This window comes from Dipodomys spectabilis, unplaced genomic scaffold (genome assembly GCF_019054845.1).
Source record: "Dipodomys spectabilis isolate Male_0828 unplaced genomic scaffold, ASM1905484v1 ptg000064l, whole genome shotgun sequence".
Classification (NCBI taxonomy): domain Eukaryota; kingdom Metazoa; phylum Chordata; class Mammalia; order Rodentia; family Heteromyidae; genus Dipodomys; species Dipodomys spectabilis.
In genome coordinates, this window is record NW_024870741.1 from 1,540,554 (window position 1) to 1,559,457 (window position 18,904).

Here is an 18,904-nt window from a genome sequence, read left to right on the forward strand (position 1 = left end):
GGGCCTTCCACTGGGCTCCATCCTTGAAAAGCTGCCTAATGGAGGGAAGTCAGAAAGATCTGCATTTACAAGTTTCCCAAAATGTGCTAGAACTTTTTTGGTCAGTTTTATAGAACTTTCTTGGTCAGTTATATTCCACCTCAATGTCTCCAGTATTTTCCAAGCAGATCAAGTCACTTGCAGATAATGAAGAAGCTTTGTGGCCCAGGGGTCCATGCCTTGGAATCAGATAGTTCCAGGAGGGCCAGGGGTCTCATGTATGGTAGAGATGTCCTGTCCAGGTGACTGGAGTTTCTGACTTTCCTGTTCTCCATGGGCCCATGTTCTGAGCAGGGCGGAGGGCAAAGAGGTGTCTTCTACAATAGCCACTGAAGTGAGGGAGGCAGAAGGTCAGCTGTTCCAATGGGCAGATGTGGAGAGGATTCTAGAAGGGGATCAAATCCGATGCTTTGGGCAGGAGTATCAGTTATTTTTACAGAAAGCAACAGAGAAATTAATTTTCTTTTCTGACTACTGAAAAGTGGAAAGATGCTCAAGTTTACCATTTAAAGGAACAATAAACATTTCAAAAATCTCTGTCTAAACTTTGGTTTTCTTAAAAAAACACACACACACAAAACCAAGTCATCACAAAAATAAATATAAGTTGAGGCTATAGGCAGGTGCTGTTCTGTCCGTGGCAGTCTTTTGTGCAAAGTAAGGCGTATTGGAGCTCCAATTTAACTGATGCAGTGGGGTTTACTGCCTCTGCATGCCGAGGCAGTGCACGTCATCGGTGCCCTTGCTCTTGAAGCCTGAGAGGGGCTGACCATACTTGTCCACGCACCAGCAGAAGTCCTGCTTTCTGCCTTTGGAGTGGCTACACTGCTTCTTCTTATAAAATCCTTTCTTGTCCCAGTTGGGGATGTGCACACCCCTGGGACTCAGCACATTGAGAAACTTCAGGTGATTCAGGGTGTTTTCCATCTCTCTAAGGCAGGGACCATATTCTGTGTCCCGTTTGGACTCCGAGGAGAAGGTCTTGGTGTCCATGTTCTGGGACTCATAGTCAACTTTATAGCGCTGGTTGTCCTTCGCGTGACCTTTCTTGATGGTGTCCAGCTTTGCGTGAATGGAATGGAACTTGGAGTCAGGCACCCTATGTGTGCAGGGCAGGGCATGGCTCTCCACGCTCCCTGTGCCTCGGTCCTTCTCCGACTCACTAGTATTTCCTGAGGCGGAGGGCACCAGCAGCAGGTAAGCCTCAGCTGGCCGGGATGCTGGCATTGGGGGAGAACCCGCAGCCGTCCAGTAGCGCCTGCAGTGGGCACGGCTTGCCCAGTGGCAGCTGGCAGCTGAGCCCCTAGCTGCAGCTGCAGCGTTCGGTGTAGACACCGCACGGCTGGCCCTTGCGCAGAGCACATGTCAGGCAGCAGGCATAGCCTGGCTCGGGCACCAGATCGGCACACCCCTGCACTGAGCCAGCGCTTTGGCATCACAGGGCTCTCAGCGTAAGATGGGACCCTCGTCACCGGCGGCCTGAGGAACAGAGCCAGGGCGGTGAGCAGAGCTGCCCAGAGTGCGGGGCGCCACTCGATGCATGACGCCTGTCGCAGGGGCCAACTGGAGTAAGCGGTTACTGGGTCTAGGCAGGCAGTGTGAGATTGCAGGATCTGGAGCGCAACTACTGGTGCTCGGCGTGCAGCTGCCCAGCTCGCACCTCAATACCTATAAGTTCTAATATCACCCTTTTTCTGTGTTATAGTAGTTTGGCTGATTTTAATATAGTTAATCTATTTTGAGTTGATGTTAGTGCAAGCAGAGATCCACTTCTAGTTTTCTGCCTGTGGATGTCCAGTTTTCCCAACACCAATAGTTGAAGAGGCTATGATGTGTGTGTGTGTGTGTGTGTGTGTGTGTGTGTGTGTGTGTGTGTGTGTGTGTGTGTGTGTGTGTCTGTGTGTCTCTGTGTGTCTGTGTGTCTGTGTGTCTGTGTGTCTGTGTGTGTTGGTCGTGGGGCTTGAACTCTGGGCCTCGGAGCTACCCCTTTGCATTTCATCTCCAGGCTAGTACTTGAACCACAGTTCACTTCCCATTTTTTTGAGGTTTATTGGAGCTAAGAGTCTCATGGACTTCCCTGGCCCTGCTGGCTTTCAACAACCATCCTCAGATCTCAGCCTTCTGAGTAGCTAGATTAAAGGCATGAGCCACAGGCACCCAGCAAGGCTATGTTTTTTCCACATTACATCTTTCGCTTTTTTGTCGAATATCAGATGATTGTAAGTATGTAGTTTTATTTCTGGGTCTTTTCATCTTTTCTAATACGTTTTTTATTGTAAAAATAATGTACAAAGAATTACAGTTACATAAAGTAGGTAATGAGTTCATTTCCTCTCAAGCATTGTTACTTCCTCCTTTGTTTTTCCCCTACCATCCCTACCCTTCAACCTCCACAACTACTCCTTTCCATCCCACCTCCCCACTCCCTGCACAAATTGTAAAGTACGTTTTTGAACGTAGTGTCTTGATCTCATTGTTCAAATGGGTCAAACTGTATCCCTAGTTAAGCATTTGTTTTTTTCCCTTCTCCCCCCAAAGCTAGAGAAATGTATATACAAGATACAGGGCATCGACATCAAAAAAAAAAAAAAACACACACACACAACATAGGTTACAAGATTGGGTCGAAGAATGATGATTGTTGACTTAGTTTGATAAGTATTCTATAGCTTTTAATGGTAAGCCTTATTAACTCAAAGGGGGAGCAAAATCATTCAGAATAGTGGAATGTGGCTACCACTCATTTGATGTGTGTGGATAGATTATGATTAATCAAAGTATATCTACTAATTCCCAGTGGTAGACTGCTATGCTAACTGGGAGGAGACTTTGTTAATGCCAGGCATTTTAATACTGGTAATGAAGCAGAATATGAGGGGAGAGCATTTGCTAAGGATGTAACTTCCTAGGCTCATACTAAATACATTGAAGTAGAATGCTAAGTGCTGATCGACTGAGCACCAAATTTTATTTGTTGACTTATTTGTTTTGTGAAGTCCAGGGATTTGAACCTAGAGCCTGGGTGCTGTCCCTTAATTTTTTTTTATCAAGGCTAGTGCTCTACCAGTTGAACACAGCTTCATGTCCATAATTTTGGTGTTTAATTGGAGATCAGTCTTTCCAAATTTCCTCTTTGGGCTTGCTTCAAACCTGATCCTCAGGTATCAGCCTCCCGAGTAGCTAGCATTCCAGTTGTGAGCCACCAGATTCTGGCTAGAATCACATTTTAAAAGTATATAGGTGAATCAGATGTGTCTAGGTACTATTTGAGCACTTTGGTTCCAGTGGGTCATGTCAGATTTAGAATAACATCAGAATTTTTCTCCTTGTAACTCGCAGCATCCAATATCTGATCTTCATGTCTGATCTTTTTTTCTTCATTGTACCTTTTTTTTCTTACTTCACAAGCAAGCACGTCAGTGATGTTTTCCTTTTCTGAAGCAAGTTACGTCCTTTCCCATCACTGAGGGATGTAGTTGCTGCTCTTAGTGCCTGGAGTACCTGCTTCTAGTTAATTGCATGGATGATGGCTCTCAGGTTAACTATCTCCTCCTCAGGGATATCTCCTCACATACCCGCTGTGAAATTGTTGCCACAAAACTACCAATGTCATGTCTCTGATTTACAAAAATTATCATTATGATTTCTGGTTTTCTTTTCAGCATGAAATTGATGAGGAGAGAGCCACATTCACTTGTTTCTCCAACACCTATAATAGTGCCTGGTCCTTAGTGCTCAAGAGCCTTGCATGGGGATCAGCCTTCTCCAGCTCAATTTATCCTAGATTCTGGTCAGGACAGCTCTTGAAGCTGATATCTGGTGGCTAGCAGTCATTCCCTCTCATTCTTTGTGCCTTTCTGTGTTGTTGAATCCACTTCAGAGAAAGATCAGTGCCTGACACCTATTTGCTGTTATGGAAAGATGGCTATGACACCATACAAGTTATGGGCATTGTTTTGTGAGGCTGTGTGCGGAGATGCATCCCCACACAAGTTCTCAAAGGCAAGTGTCTCCCATGCCCAGGAGTGCATTCCACAACTCAGCATCCAAACTATCACCTACTCCCTAATGCACTCAGTGTATATTCCCATTTCCTTTAAAAAAAGAAAAATCAAGATATGCCTTTCATGATTTGTCATTGAATTATTGAAACAAAGTATATAATTTGGGGGCTGGAAAGGTGGCTCAGTGGTAGAGTGCTTGCCCTGCATGCATGAGGCTCTGGGTTCGATTCCTCAGAACCACATAAGCAAAAAGAAAGTAAGCTAGAAGTGGCCCTGTAGCTCAAGTGGTAGAGCACTAGCCTTGAGCTGAAGAGTTGAGGGATAGCACTCAGGCCCAGAGTTCAAGCTGACAACTGGGCATCCCCAAAAAGTATATAATTTTATGTATTTGTAAGTCTTTGTCCATCTCTCTTGAGCCCTTGACATATTTCTATGTGTTTGCAGCTTGGGAAGGGAAATAAGGTTTAATTCAGGATAGTCAAAAACATTTTGGGAGGGAATGCCAACTTTCCATCTGATGTTCTACAGATGTCCATCTTGGCACAGGAACTGAGTAGACTGTCATAGCATAAGAGGCTTGTCCTGACTTCTACTGACTTTCCTCTGGGGTCACAGAGTGTGATCCAACTGCATACGTGTCGCTTGGCTACACTCGAGGGACCAGGTCTCCTCTGAAAATCTAATGGCATGGGAGTAAGAGAAACTAAAACTCAGAACTCAGCTTCCCACATCACTAGGATTACAGGCCTGAGTCTCATATACTAACTCATAACCGCCTTTTTATACATCGTGTAGCCTGTTTCATTATATTCACCTCATAGACAGATATACAAATATATGTTTATATTTATTCATCTATTTATAATCAGTGTTACATCTAGAAACACAAAAATATGTATTCATATAATTATAATCAAAGTTATATTACCGCTTTCCCCAATAATGTTTTACACTAATATTATGTGAAAAAAAATACTTAAGATTGAAAAAGTTAAAAGCCCTTGTAGTATGAAAAATCATATTCGATCTTATATATCATATAATATACTATATAAAATGTAATGAATATAACATGTATTTCCATATAACTGATTTAATTGCTTCCTGATTTTGTTTGTCCATCTATGTAAACCTTCTTTCTTCTATTGATGATGGCTTATACTTTCCAGTGTCGATATTTCTTATGTATTTTGTCAAATATATTCAGCCCTAAGTAGAATTTTTATGTTAATGGAGCCAATTTTTTCTTCAATATTTCCCAAAGCACAATGAATATGTATACAGACTTGAGCTCACTGTTGGAAGAAAGTCCCACATACCAGTATAAGTATTGTAGCATATGTCCCAATTGACAGAACAGCTTTCTAGGTCATCTGATCTGGTATGTCCTAGATCTGTTGTAGCCACCTTATCACCACATGCAGGCATAGCCTGGCTTCCTTGCAACTCCCTGTGCATTTAACCATTCCCTTTATATCCAGTAGGCTCTCTTGTTCATCCCCCTGTCACTCTGTTTTCCCACACACAAAACACATGTGCATGGTGCTTTACATTGTAGGTTGAAAAATAAACACATTTAAGGCTCATGAATTGTATAACATAACATAAACACTGACATTTTAATAACGTTAGAAAATAACTAGAATGATCATTTTACAACAATCAGGACCAAAAAGAAATATAAAAATTTTCTAAATAAGGGGGGAAGCAATCTCTAAATCTGGATTGTCTTCTAAGTTGCCTTCAGACACAAATTCTGCCTCAGAGTCCTCAAAATGATCTACTTCCTCATTAAAGGCAGTATTTTCTTCCTGAGTCTAGGGAGGGACAGATCTTATTTCTCAACTGGAAATTGGATCCCCAGCAGAAGGACAGATTGGTCTGGATATTCTGTCAGAACAGATTCCCTTTCCTCAACTGAATCTAGACTTTGGACCTAACTTATTGGTTTTCCTGAACATAGACTGGGGTCATTTTCCATTAGCACATATTTACCCTGCACTCCAAGACCAAAACATTTTTTACTGGTTTGGATGTGATCTAGGTGAATTGTGAACATCAATGGAAGACATTCTGGATCATCTTCTTCCTTGGTGGTATGTGCAGGTACACCTACATAATATGTGGAGTTCAGAACCAGTGGGATGTCCACAGGACTCAAAACCTAGTTGGGTCTTTCTACACATTGAAAAAAGCCTCTATGTTCACATGCTTTCTGGAGTCCAGTGTTGGCTTCCAATCTCCATCAGTCACCATAGGCGACATCACTGATGGGTTCTTTATCTGGAGTTCAGCAGGAAGTTCTCTACAGTGACACAAACATAAGAATGGAAACAGGTACAGGAGTCTTAGAGTACACTCTAGAAGTTAAAGTGTGACTAAACTTCTATGAGGATTTAGTAGGAGAAGCTGTAGAACTTGAGTTTGGACTGAACACTGATAAGAAGGTAGGGTGTTTCTAATGAGTGGTTATGTCCAAGTTCTTTTAAAAAGGGAACAGACATTACCCGGCATAGAACATCCATAAAAGGACATTTTGCCAAGCTGGGTAGTAAAAAGGGCTTTTGGCAAAGCAGGCCCATCCCTTGAGACCTAGGATCTATCCCTACTCACAAGCTCTAAGGCATCTAAACAAGGATTATTTACTCTTTTTCTTGGTCTCACAGGCCATGCGTTGCTCCAGCTGGTCCAGAAGAATATGTAAGCAGAACAGCAAGTCTGAAGAGGGCATGTTGAGCTTGTCATACTGTGTAAGTTTTTTCAGGATGTCAAGTTTCTTGTGCTCATAAAAATCATCAGGGTAGATGTCCATCCAAATAGTTAAGATGGAACAATCGATGCTGTGGGCATATTGGTGACAAGGAAAATGAGAGTCTGCTATCTCCATCCTGAGCCTTCTACTATAGACCCTTTCTGGCAGGACTAGAATGTTGGGAAGTGGGAAGAGACTCCTGGAAGCAGAATGCTCCTCACAACCCACTTCTAGAAATTTCTAATACAATACTCCAAAATTCTCCCTGTGATGGGCAGAGAAAGTTGTTTCTGCACTGTATCTGACTTTCAACACACAACCCTCCCTGTCATCAAGGGATTGTGATCCATGCTGGGCTGGTCATAAACAGAAAACCCTGTCATAAAAATGGCTAAAGCAGCACTGAGCGCAGGTGGCTCATGCTTTTAATCTTAGCTATTCAGGAGGCTGAGATTTGAAGATCCCAGTTCAAAGCAAATCTAGGCAGGAAAGTGTGTGAGACTCCTATCTCAATAATCCACAAGAAAACTAGAAGCGGCACTGTGGCTGAAACAGTAGAGCACTCGCCTTGAGCTGAAGAGTGCAGGGACAGTGTCCAGGTGCAGAGTTCAAACCACATGACCAACAAAAACAAAAGTGACTAAAGTGAAAAGAGCAGGTGTATGGCTCACTTTGTAGAGCACCTACCTAAAATGCATGAAGCCCTAAGTTTAATTGCTAGGATTGAAAGGAGGAAAGGATATGAAGGAATGGAAAGAAGAAAAGAAGGAAAGGAGGAATTTTGATATAACCAAATACTGGAAAGATGTGAAGTATTTAAATAAAGGTATCACAGCTATTTTATATGAAAAGATACTGATTGTTTACTAAAAGGCAAATTATAGAATGTGGAATTCAGGCTAAAATACATGTACAATTTTGTTTTTCTGTAAAGTGATACATGCCTCTTTAGTTTAAAAGTAGTAAATGAGGTTAAAAAATGGAAGAGTTGTTAGAAATGAATCATTTCTTATCACTTTTTCTGCTACATTCATCACCTACAAAATTGAAACAATGTTCATCATTTTACTTATTATTTTATTAATTTAATCTTTCATCTTTAGTGTATAGTCTATTGTGCACATCGTTTGTTTAAACTCTTTTTTTGTTTGTTTTTTGTCCATCATGGGTCCTGAACTCTGGGCCTGGGCACTGTCCATTAGCTCTTCACCTCAAAGATATCACTCTACCACTTGAACCACAGTGCCACTTCTGGCTTTTCTGCTTATGTGGTACTTAGAAATCGAACCCAAAGGCTCATACATGCAAGGCAAGCACTCTACCACTTAGCCACCTTCCCAGCCCTGAAATCTTTATTTTTTCCTTCAGACATGGGGCTTGAATACAGGGCATGGGTGCTGTCCCAGAGCTTCTTTGCTCAAGGTTAGTACTCTACCATACAAGTTTAAATCATAGTGCCATTCTTGTTTTTTAGTGGTTAATTGGAAATAGCAGTCTCATGGGAACATTTCTGCCCAGGGCTGGCTTTGAACCACCATCCTCATTTCTCAGCCTCCTGAGAAGATAGGATTACAGGCGTGAGCCACCTGTACACTTGTGCTCATTTTTTTTTCCTTTTAACTGTTACATAAGTTTAGTTCCCCCACCGATATACGTGCAAACTGAGATGCAAATTGGCTTTAAATTACAAATTGGCTGAAATTACAAATGATGGCAAATTGTTTTTAACGTTTTTTTTAATATGAGAAGCTTGAACTGAGGGCCTGGTTGAAATCCCTGTTCTCTTGTGCTCAAGGCTATCACTCTACTAGTTTGGCCCACAGTGCTCCTTTTAGTCTCTTGGTAACCAGTTAATGAGATAATAGTCTCACAGACCTTCTTACCCAGACTGTTATTAATCCTTGATTATCAGATCTCAGCCACCTGAGTTGTTATGATTATAGGCATGAGACACTGGCACCAGTTTTTTAAAAAGCAACAACAGATTACTTTAGGGGAGGATGGAGGAGGAGAAGCTAGAGGCTAAAGAAGCTCTCACATAGAAAATAGTTGTAGTGTTCCAGTGAAAAGTCCTAGCCAGAGAATTACGAAGTGTGCCATCACAGTACAGAGTTTGGCCAGAGAGGGAAAATCCAGTCAAGGAAACAGATCTGAGCACTTGCCATTAGCTGCAGCTGCGGTGGTGGTGGCAACCGCAGCAGCCGAGCCACCAAAAGAACAACACAGAGTCTGGGACAATGGTGCCAGACACAGCAGGTGACGGGATTCTACTTCAAACCAGAAAGAACTGACAAGTAGCAGATATCTTCATCCTGCAGATCACAGACCAGAGACAACCCAGGAACCAAGACTCCAGCGTGAGTAGAATCCTGACATACTCACTCTTTCTCAGGGAACAGAGGAGGGAAGGCCACCCTTCCCGCCCTCACCCCTGGAGATCTCCATATTTGATATTGAAAAGGCCCAGCTGAGCAGCTAGTTCCAACTCAGGCCTTGCCTTGGGAAAAAAAACAAAAGAGTCATTTATGAGGTCACAGGCACCTGACATGAACTGCCAGGCTCAGCTCCTCCTTAGGAAAAGTCACCCAGCCCAGGCAGACAAAGCTCTGCCCCGAGGGGAGTGACTTTCTTCACTGGGTAAACAAGAGCCAGAGGCTGCCCCTCCCTACAGCAGCCTAAACAATCAAGTGAAATTCAGTAAACATAAACCCTGAGAATGGCTCCAGGCTGGGCTTCCTGAGTGTCTCAGAAGCTACCCCTCAGGGAAAAGCTGAAAGGCCTCAACTCTACCCAGAACCTAGCCTCATCACAGCATCTTCAAATTAGAGGAAACAGCCATCTCCCTCTTTTGTGAAACTCAAAGCAGATCTCCCTCTCATTGAACTAGCCTAGGAGGAGGATCACAAAATCCTGAGCATATTTCTGCCTGCTAAAACAAATTGACTTAAGAAACCAATCATGCCACAGGGAAACCAAACACCACAAGCAGACTAGAGACTCCACCAAGAGACTGGTTACAGACACAGGGAGATACAGGATCTTCCCATCTACTTCTCCCCCCCCCCCCCAAAAAAAAAGAACTCTTTTTTGTACCTTTTCTAATTTTTAGTTAAAAAAAATTGTTTTCTATTAATCATTTTTTCTTCTCTCCTAATTTTAATTTTAGGTGTATGTGTGTGTGAGTGTGCTTTGTTTAAATCTCTAATGACCTTTTGGTCCTTTTTTCTTTTTTTTTTCTCATTCTTTTCATTTTTTCTTCTGTTTCCTTGTTTTTTGTGTGACTTATTTGCTATTCTGCTCATCCTCAGATATATGCCCGTCGTCAAATATTAGACCTTACCCCCATTGTATACACACTTAATCAAGAATTTTATTACTCAATTCAAAACTCCTTAGCCTTAAATAATGTAATAGCAGTATTATCTCTTTAGGCTATATAATTTTTGAGAATTTTTAGTTTTTAGTTTTTCATGTCTCCTTTCTATCCTTCCCCTCCTCTCATCGTATCTTTTTCTTCTCTCAATACCACCTTAAACTTAGATAATTTTAAAGATTCATTTCATAAATTTAATATTTGTTTTTCCCATTTTTTTCTTGCCTGTTTTTTTCTCTCTCCTACTATTCTGTCCAATCCATTTCCCTCTTTGAGATTAGAACTCGGTTAAATTCACTCTCCTTTTACCTCTCCACATTCTTCTAATCCTATTTTTCCTCATATTTGTCCCTAAATATAATAATTTCTGGTTTGCCAAATTCATCCTTGCTGTTGTTAGCCCATTAATCCATAGTTGTTTGATGTTGAATAGATTGTATCTGTTGAACTAGATTATATCTGAGTCCTTTTGCCTGTGCAACTACAGGACATTGGTTGATGCATGCCTTTGAAAAAATATTCTACCAGAAAATTGGTGTTACTTTCATATCAAATGGACAGAACAAGCCAGAGAAATACAAGAAAAATCCAAGTCCTGGTATCTCAACTCCCACTCATGATAACCAGTATTCCAGAGGAGAGTTCTCCAATAGCTCAATAAATATTACTGGGAAACATGGTGAATGAACAGATAGAAAACCTGCAAAGGACTCAGTGTGATCATGATAGGGAGAGAGCAGGAGCAAACCAAAGATCAATACAATAATCTCATGAGCATGAGGAAGCTACTCAAAGGTTGATACAGAAATGTGTGAACAGGTTGAGAACACTCAAAGAGAAATAAAGGAATTGTGTGAACAGGCTGAGAACTGTCAGAGAAATACAGGAATTGCATGAGCAGGCTGAAAAGAGACAAAGAGAATGTCAGGAATTGCGTGAACAGGCTGAGAACAGTCAAAGAGAACTACAGGAATTGCATGAACATGAGGAAGCTAATTAAAGAGTAATACAGGAATTGCAAGGGAGGGATGAGAATAAACAAAGATCAATAGAGGCATTCATGGAATCCATAAACAGACAGCTGAAAGAATTCAGGGAGACCACAAAGGGAATGCTGATTGGAACCCGAGAGAAGGAATGGGAGTATAAGGAAACCATAACCAAACAACTAAGTGATTTGAGAATAAGAACTGAACACCAAATTAAGGAAGTAAAGAAGTCCATACAAGATCTGAAACAAATCTCCCAAAAAGAATTTGAAGTCAACAAAACCAAACAGTTAGAAGGAAAATGAATGAAAAACAAAGAATAAAGTCTTGACAGTAGGTTAGACCGTGCAGAAGATCGAATTTCGGTGAATGATGACAGCCTAGATATTATAGAGAAAGAATGTACAACTATCCAAGACAAATCCAGAAATATGATAGATATATTCAGCAATTGGAAGACACCATCAGAAAGCCTAATCTGAGAATAATGGGTGTAGAGGAGCACCTAGAGAGAGAAGATAATGGTCTAGGAAATTTGTTTAACAGGATCCTAGCAGAGAAATTCCCAAACATGCAAAAGGATAGGCCTATTCAGATACAAGAAACGTTTAGAACCCCAAATAGACCAGACAAGAGCAGGACATCCCACCATCACATTATAATATGCACAAGATCAATTCAGACCAAGGAAAAGATCCTTAAAGCTGTCAAGGAAAAAAGATCAATCATCTATGAAGGGGAAACAATTAGAATAACTTCATTTTTTTCAGCAGAGAAAATTAAAGCAAGAAGAGCCTGGGATGATGCATGCCATGACCTAAAGACGAAGGATGAACCACGAATAGTGTAAACAGCTAAATTCCCCTTCATAACCAAAGGTGAAATAAAAACCTTCCATAGCAAAGGAAAACTGAAAAAAAAATATCTCCACCAAACTGGTCCTACAAAAGATACTTAAAGATGTCCTACACAGACAGAACTGACAATACCACAATAAAGGCAAAGAAACGGCATCCAAACTGAGAATCCAAAAACCATAGGAAGAACCAAGTTGCCACAGCACCCAAGAAGGTGGATAAAATGGCAGAAACTACCAAACACTTCTCAGTCCTTTCTCTCAACATTAACGGACTTAACTCTCCAATTAAGCGACATACACTGTCTAGATGGATTAAAAAGCAACATCCTTTTATTTCCTGCCTTAAGGAATCACACCTTGCTCATAAAAACAAACACACTTTGAACGTGAAAGTCTGGAACAAAATCTACCAAGCAAATGACCCCCATAAACAGACAGGAATTGCAGTCATAATATCAGATAAAATAGACTTCAAATTAAAATTAGTGAGAAGAGATAAAGAAGGTCACTACATACGAATTAAGGGATCGTTCTTTCAGGAGGATATTACAATAATAAATACTATTCGCCAAACAATGGATCACTGAAATTTATCCAACAAATACTACTTTCCCCAAAATCTCAAATTGATCCAAAGATAAGAATTGTTGGGGGCTTTAACAGACCACTATCCACACTAGATAGATCAACTCGAAAAAACTCAATAAAGAAAATGCAGATCTAAAGAACTGCCTAGATCAGCTACATTTAACAACTACTGAATATTTCACCCAGCAGCATCAGAATACACTTTTTTCTCATCACTACATGGAACATTTTCCAAAATAGACCACTTATTTTATTGTGAAAATACTGTACAGAGGGGTTGCAATTACATGGGCAAGACAATGAGTACATTTCTCATAAAGCATTGTAGCCTCCTCCTTTGTTTCCCCTTCCCATCCCATTCTCCCCCCGTCCCACCACCCAACCCTCAATCCCCCACCAAAGTTGTAAAGTTCGTTTTTGACATAATGACTTGTACATCTCGTTGCAATGGGTCCACCTGTATGCCTATTTAAATGATTTGTTTTTTCCCTTCCCCTCCACAAATGATAACAACATCAAATACAGTGAAAACAGGGGTTCTAAAGTTGGGCAAGCACATACAAAGCAACAAAGAAATGATCTTATAATTGTTTTAGAAACAATTGCATGAAAGAAAAAAAACATTTGAATAAATATCTTAGGGTTCATTTCCCTAAAATCGACTTATCTGACCTTTTCTGCTTGATTCAGACTGATACTAGTTATTACAAATAGGGGAAGCTATGGGACCTATGTTTCTTTGGGCCTGTCTTACTTCACTTAATACAATTTTTCCCAAATCTTTCCATTTCCTAACAAATGGGGCAATGTCATTTTTTCTGATGGAGGCATAGAATTCCATTGTGTATATATACCACATTTTCTTGATCCATTCATCTACTGAGGGGCATCTGGGTTGGTTCCAGATCTTAGCTATGGTAAATAAGTCTGCAATAAACATAGTTGTGCTGGTAACTTTCTTATAGTTTTGCTTGTGAACATTTGGTTAAATGCCCGAAAGTGGGATTGCTGGATCATAGGGGAGCCCTATGTGGAGTCTTTTGAGGAAACTCCATACTACTTTCCAAAGTGGTTGTAAAAGTTTATACTCCCACCAACAATGTATTAAGGTTCCCTTCTGTCCACATGCCCTCCAGCATCTGTTGTTATTATAGTTCTTGATTCTAGCCATTCTGACTGGGGTGAAGTGGTATCTAAATGCTGTTTTGATTTGCATTTCTTTTATTGCTAGGGAGGTTGAGCATTTCTTCATGTGTCTATTGGTCATCCTTCTTTCCTCTTCAAAGAAGTTTCTCTTTAAGTCTTTAGCCCACTTATTTATTGGGCAGTTTTTTCTTTGAAGGTTTGCTGTTGGGGGGTTTAATTTTTTGAGTTACAGGTATATTTTAGATATGAAACCCTTGTCTGTTATATGGCTAGTGAAGACCATCTCCCAATCTGTGGGCTTTCTATTGATCTTGCTAGCTATGTCCTTTGCCATGCAGAAGCTATGCAATTTCATGCAATCCCATTTGTTCAACCCTTCTTAGATTTGTTGTGCTTCTGGGTCTCTATTAAGAAAATTTCAGCCTGTGTCTTTGGATCTATGTGGGATTTGAGCGAAAGTAGTGTTTCTTGGATAAATTTGGGAGCTCCATTTTTTGGCGAGTAGATATTTAGAATTGTAATATCCTCCTGAAGGAGAGATCTCTTAATGAGTATGTGGAGACCTTCTTAATCTTTTCTCTCTTATTTTAATTTGAAGTCTATTTTATCTGGTATTAGGATTGCAACTCCTGCCTGGTTATGGGGGCCATTTGCTTGGTAGATTTTGTTTCAACCTTTCACATTGAAAATGTGTGTTTTTACAGGCAAGATGTGATTCTTGAAAGAAGCAGATAGAAGGATGTTGCTTTTTAATCCAAGTAGACAGTCTATGTCGTTTAATTGAAGAGTTAAGTCCGTTAATGTTGAGAGATACGACTGAGGTATTTGGAAGCTGCTGCCATTTTATCCACCTTCTTGTGGCTGGGGCAACTTGGTTCTTCCTATGGCTCTTGGATTCTCAGTTTGGGTACTGTTGCTTGGCCTTTACTGTGATCTAGTTGGTCATGAAGGAGAGTTTATCTGGGTACAGTATTCTTGGTTGATATTTGTTTGTCTTTAGGGCATGGCATACATCATTCTAGGCTCTTCTGGCATTGTTTCTTCTGAGGAATCTGAGGTGACTCTAATTGGTTTCCCTTTACCGGTGATTGAGCTTTTCTCCTTGACAGCTTTAAGGAACTTTTCTTTGGTCTGAATTGAACGTGTGTAGTTTATAATGTGATGGTGGTAAGCCCTATCCTGGTCTCATCTATTTGGTGATCTAAAAGCTTCTTGTGTCTGAATAGACCTATCTTTTTGCATGTTTGGAAAGTTCTCTGCTAGAATCCTGTTAAACAAATTTCCTAGACAATTAACTTCTATCTCTACACCCATTAGCCTCAGATTAGGCCTTCTGATGGTGTCTTCCAATTGTTGAATAGCTTTATTATATTTCTTGGATTTGTCTTGGATGGTTGTATGTTCTTTCTCTATAATAAGTAGGCTGACTTCAATCCCTGAAATTCGATCTTCAGGATGGTCTAACCTACTATCAAGTCTTTCTACTTTGTTTTTTATTTCTTTTCCTTCTAGTTGGTCGCCTTTGATGGCTTCAGATTCCTTGTTGGAGTTTTGTTTTAGATCTTGTATGGACTTCTTTACTTCCTTAACTTGGTGTCAGTATTTATTCACAAATCACTTAGTTGATTAGTTATGGTTTCCTAGGACTCCCATTCCTTCTGTTGGGTTACGTTCAGCATTTCTTTTTGTGGTCTCCCTGATTTGTTTGAGCTCTCTGTTTATGGATTCCTTGAATGCCTTTAGTGATCTTTCTGTATTCTCATCCTGCTCTCTCAATTCCTCTATTACTCTTTGATTAGCTTATTCATATTCACGCAGTTCCTGTAGTTCTCTTTGAGTGTTTTCAGCCTGCTCACGCCATAAATGACTTTCTCTTTGACTGATCCCAGCGTGCTCATGCAATTCCTTTATTTCTCTTTAAGTGTTCTCAAGCTACTCTCACAATTCCTGTATCAAACTTTGAGTAGCTTCCTCACACTCATGATATTCTTTGTTTTGCCTCCTCTCTCTCCCTATCATGCTCATACAGAGTCCTTTGCAGGTTTTCAATCTTTTCATTTACCATGTTTACCAGTAGTATTTGTAGACCTTTTGGGGAACACTTCTATGGATTATTCGTTATCTTTTTTGTCCCCTGATTATTATGAGTGGGAGTTGAGATAACTGAACTTGCCATTTTTCTTGTGTTTTCCAGATTGCTCTACCCATTTGGGATGAAAATAAACCAGCTTTGTGCTAGCACACTATTTTAAGGCAAGCATCAACCAAAGTCTGTAGTTGCACAGTCAAAAGTCTGCAGATACAATATAATTCAATAGGTATATCTATTCAACTTCAAACAACTAGGTATAATTGAGCTACGAACTGCAAAGTATAAGTTGGCAAACAGAAATTATTAGGTTTAGGGAGAGATGTGGTAAAAAATAGGCATAGAGTGATGTGGAAAGGCAGTGGGAGAGTTAACATAACAAATCCTAAACTCAAAACGGGAAATAGCTTGGATAGAATGATAGTAGAGAGAGAAAAAAAGAAGAAAGAGAAAGAAAAAAGACAAGAAAAAACAGGAAAACAAACATTAAAAATTAAGAAGTGCAACATTTAAAAATTATGCAAATTGAAGACATAATATTCAGAGAAGAATGTGGATAGAATAAGAGAACAGGAGGGATGGAAAGGAGATGTGGAAAACTTAAAAATAAAAATGCTAAAAATATTATAGAGGTAGTACTTCTATTAAGGAAATTAAGTCTAAGCATCTTTAAACTGAGTAATAAATTTCTGGATTAAGTGTGTGCACAATGTGGCTAAAGTGAAATAATCAACTACGGGTATATATGAGGATGAGAACAGCAATTAAGTCATGCAAAGCGTGAAAGAGAAGAAAACGTGAAAAGAACAAGAAGGAAAAAAAAAGGATCAAATGGTCACTAGAGCTAAATTAAAAAAAAATTATTTTAAAAGATAAAAAAAGAGAGTTCTGGGAAGATGGCAGAGGAGAATCTGGAGGTAAAACAATCATTCACATAGAAAGCAGTTTTAGAGTTCCAGTGAACAGTCCTCAGCCAGAGAATCACACCAAGTGTGCCATCACAGGACAGAGAGTTAGGACAGAGAGGGAAAATCCAGACAAGGAGACAGATCTGAGCTCTTGCCAGCTGCTGTCGCCGCTGCAGTAGCAGCGGTGGCGGCGGTGGCCGAACTCACCATATCTGAATCACAGAGAGTCTGGGACCAAGGATCCAGACACAGTGGGTGAGCGGATTCTACTCAACACCAGCAAGAACCAACAAGGAGTGCAATTCTTCACCCTGCAGTTCGCAGACCAGAGACAACCCAGGAAGCAAGACTTGGTATGAGTAGAAGTCTGATGTCCTCACTCCTTCTCAGGGTGCAGAGGAGGGAAGGCCACCCTTCCCCCCCAGTACTGGAGATCTCCATCTTGGATATCGACAAAGCTCAGAGGAGCTGCTAGCTCCAACTCAGGCCTTGGAAGAAAACTAGAGTCATTTAGCAGGTCACAAGAACCTAAGCTGAACTGCCAGACTCAGCCCCACCCAGGGAAAAGTCAGCATGCTTGGGAGCCAGCCCTAGGAGTGGCTTTCTTCGCTGGGTAATCAGAGCCAGAGATTGCTCCTCCCTTTAGCAGCCCTGACAATTGAAATTCAGTAAACATAAACCCTTAGAATGGCTCCAGGCTGGGCTCTGTGAGTTTCTCACAAATTAGCCCCCCGGAAAAGCTGATGATTGCTGAAAGGCCTCAACTCTACCCAGAACCTAGCCTCATCACAGTTTCTCCAAATTTGAGGAAAAAGCCATCTCCCTCTTTTGTGATACTCAAAGCAGATCTCCCTCCCATTGAACTAAACTGGAAGGAAGATCGCAAAATCCTGGGTAAAGCAGAGCATTTCTCTGCCTGTTCAAACAAACTGACTTAAGAAACCAACCAAGCCACAGAACCACAAGCAGACCAGAGACTCCAACAAGAGGCTGGTTACGGACACAAGGGATATGCAGGATTTTTCCCAACCCTCCCAGAAAAACGAAAGAACTATTTTTTCTCTTCTTCATTTTTTTGTACCTTTTATAAAAAACTTTTTTTCTTTTCTAAAAATTTTTAATTTTTAAATTTTTTGAAAAAAATTGTTTTCTAGTAACTTTTTTTCCTCTTATAATTTTATTATAGGAGTACATGTGTGTGTGCGTTTTTCTTTCTTTTTTTTCTTTGTTTTTTTTTTAAAAAATTCTTTTTGCTTACCTCTACTGAACTTCTGATCTTTTTTTTCTTTCGCTCTTACCCTTTTCACCTTTTCTTCTCTTTCATTCTTCTTTATGTGACTTAATTGTTGTTCTGCACATCCTCAGATAAACCCGTAGTTGACTATTAGATCCTATCCTCAATTGTGAACACACTTAATCCACAAATTTATTACTCAATTCAAAACCTCTGAGACTTAAATTCCTTAATAGCAGTACTACCTCTTTATGCCTATATAATATTTTAAGTATTATAATTTCTAAGATTTTCACATCTCATTTATATCCCTCTGTTTCTCTCATTATATTCACGTTCTTCTCTGAATAGTTTGTTTTCGATTCTGCATAATATTTTAAATTTTTCTTTTGTATTTTTTCTGGTCTCTTTTTTCCCTTTCTCTTTCTTCTTTTTTTTTCTTTCTCTACTTTCATACTACCCAACCTATTTCCTGCTTTGTGATTAGGACTTAGTTAACTCTACTTGTCTCTTCCCACATCTCTCTATTCCTATGTTTTACCCAGTTCTCTCCCTACCCCTAATAATTTCTGATTTTCCAAATTCTTCTTTGCGGTTCGTAGCCCATTAATATATAGTTGTTTGATGTTTAATAGATGTATCTGTTGAAATAGATTTTATCTGCAGACTATGGATTGTGCAAATGCAGACTTTGGTTGATGCTTGACTTAAGTTAGTGTTCTAGCAGAAAACTGGTGTTATATTCATCCCAAATGGGCAGAGTAAGCTGGAAAAACACAAGAAAAATGGCAAGTCTGGGAATCTCAACTCCCACTCATGATAATCAGGGGACATAACGGATAATGAATAATCCAGAGGAGAATTCCCAAAAAGCTCTAATAAACACTGCAGGAAAACATGATAAATGAAAGATTGAAAACCGA

General features: G+C 40.1%; 1 pseudogene; it reads right to left on the minus strand.

Moving 5' to 3' along the window:
* Positions 1 to 666: 666 nt before the first annotated feature.
* LOC122108707 lies at positions 667 to 1,581 on the minus strand (annotated as a pseudogene).
* Positions 1,582 to 18,904: the final 17,323 nt, after the last annotated feature.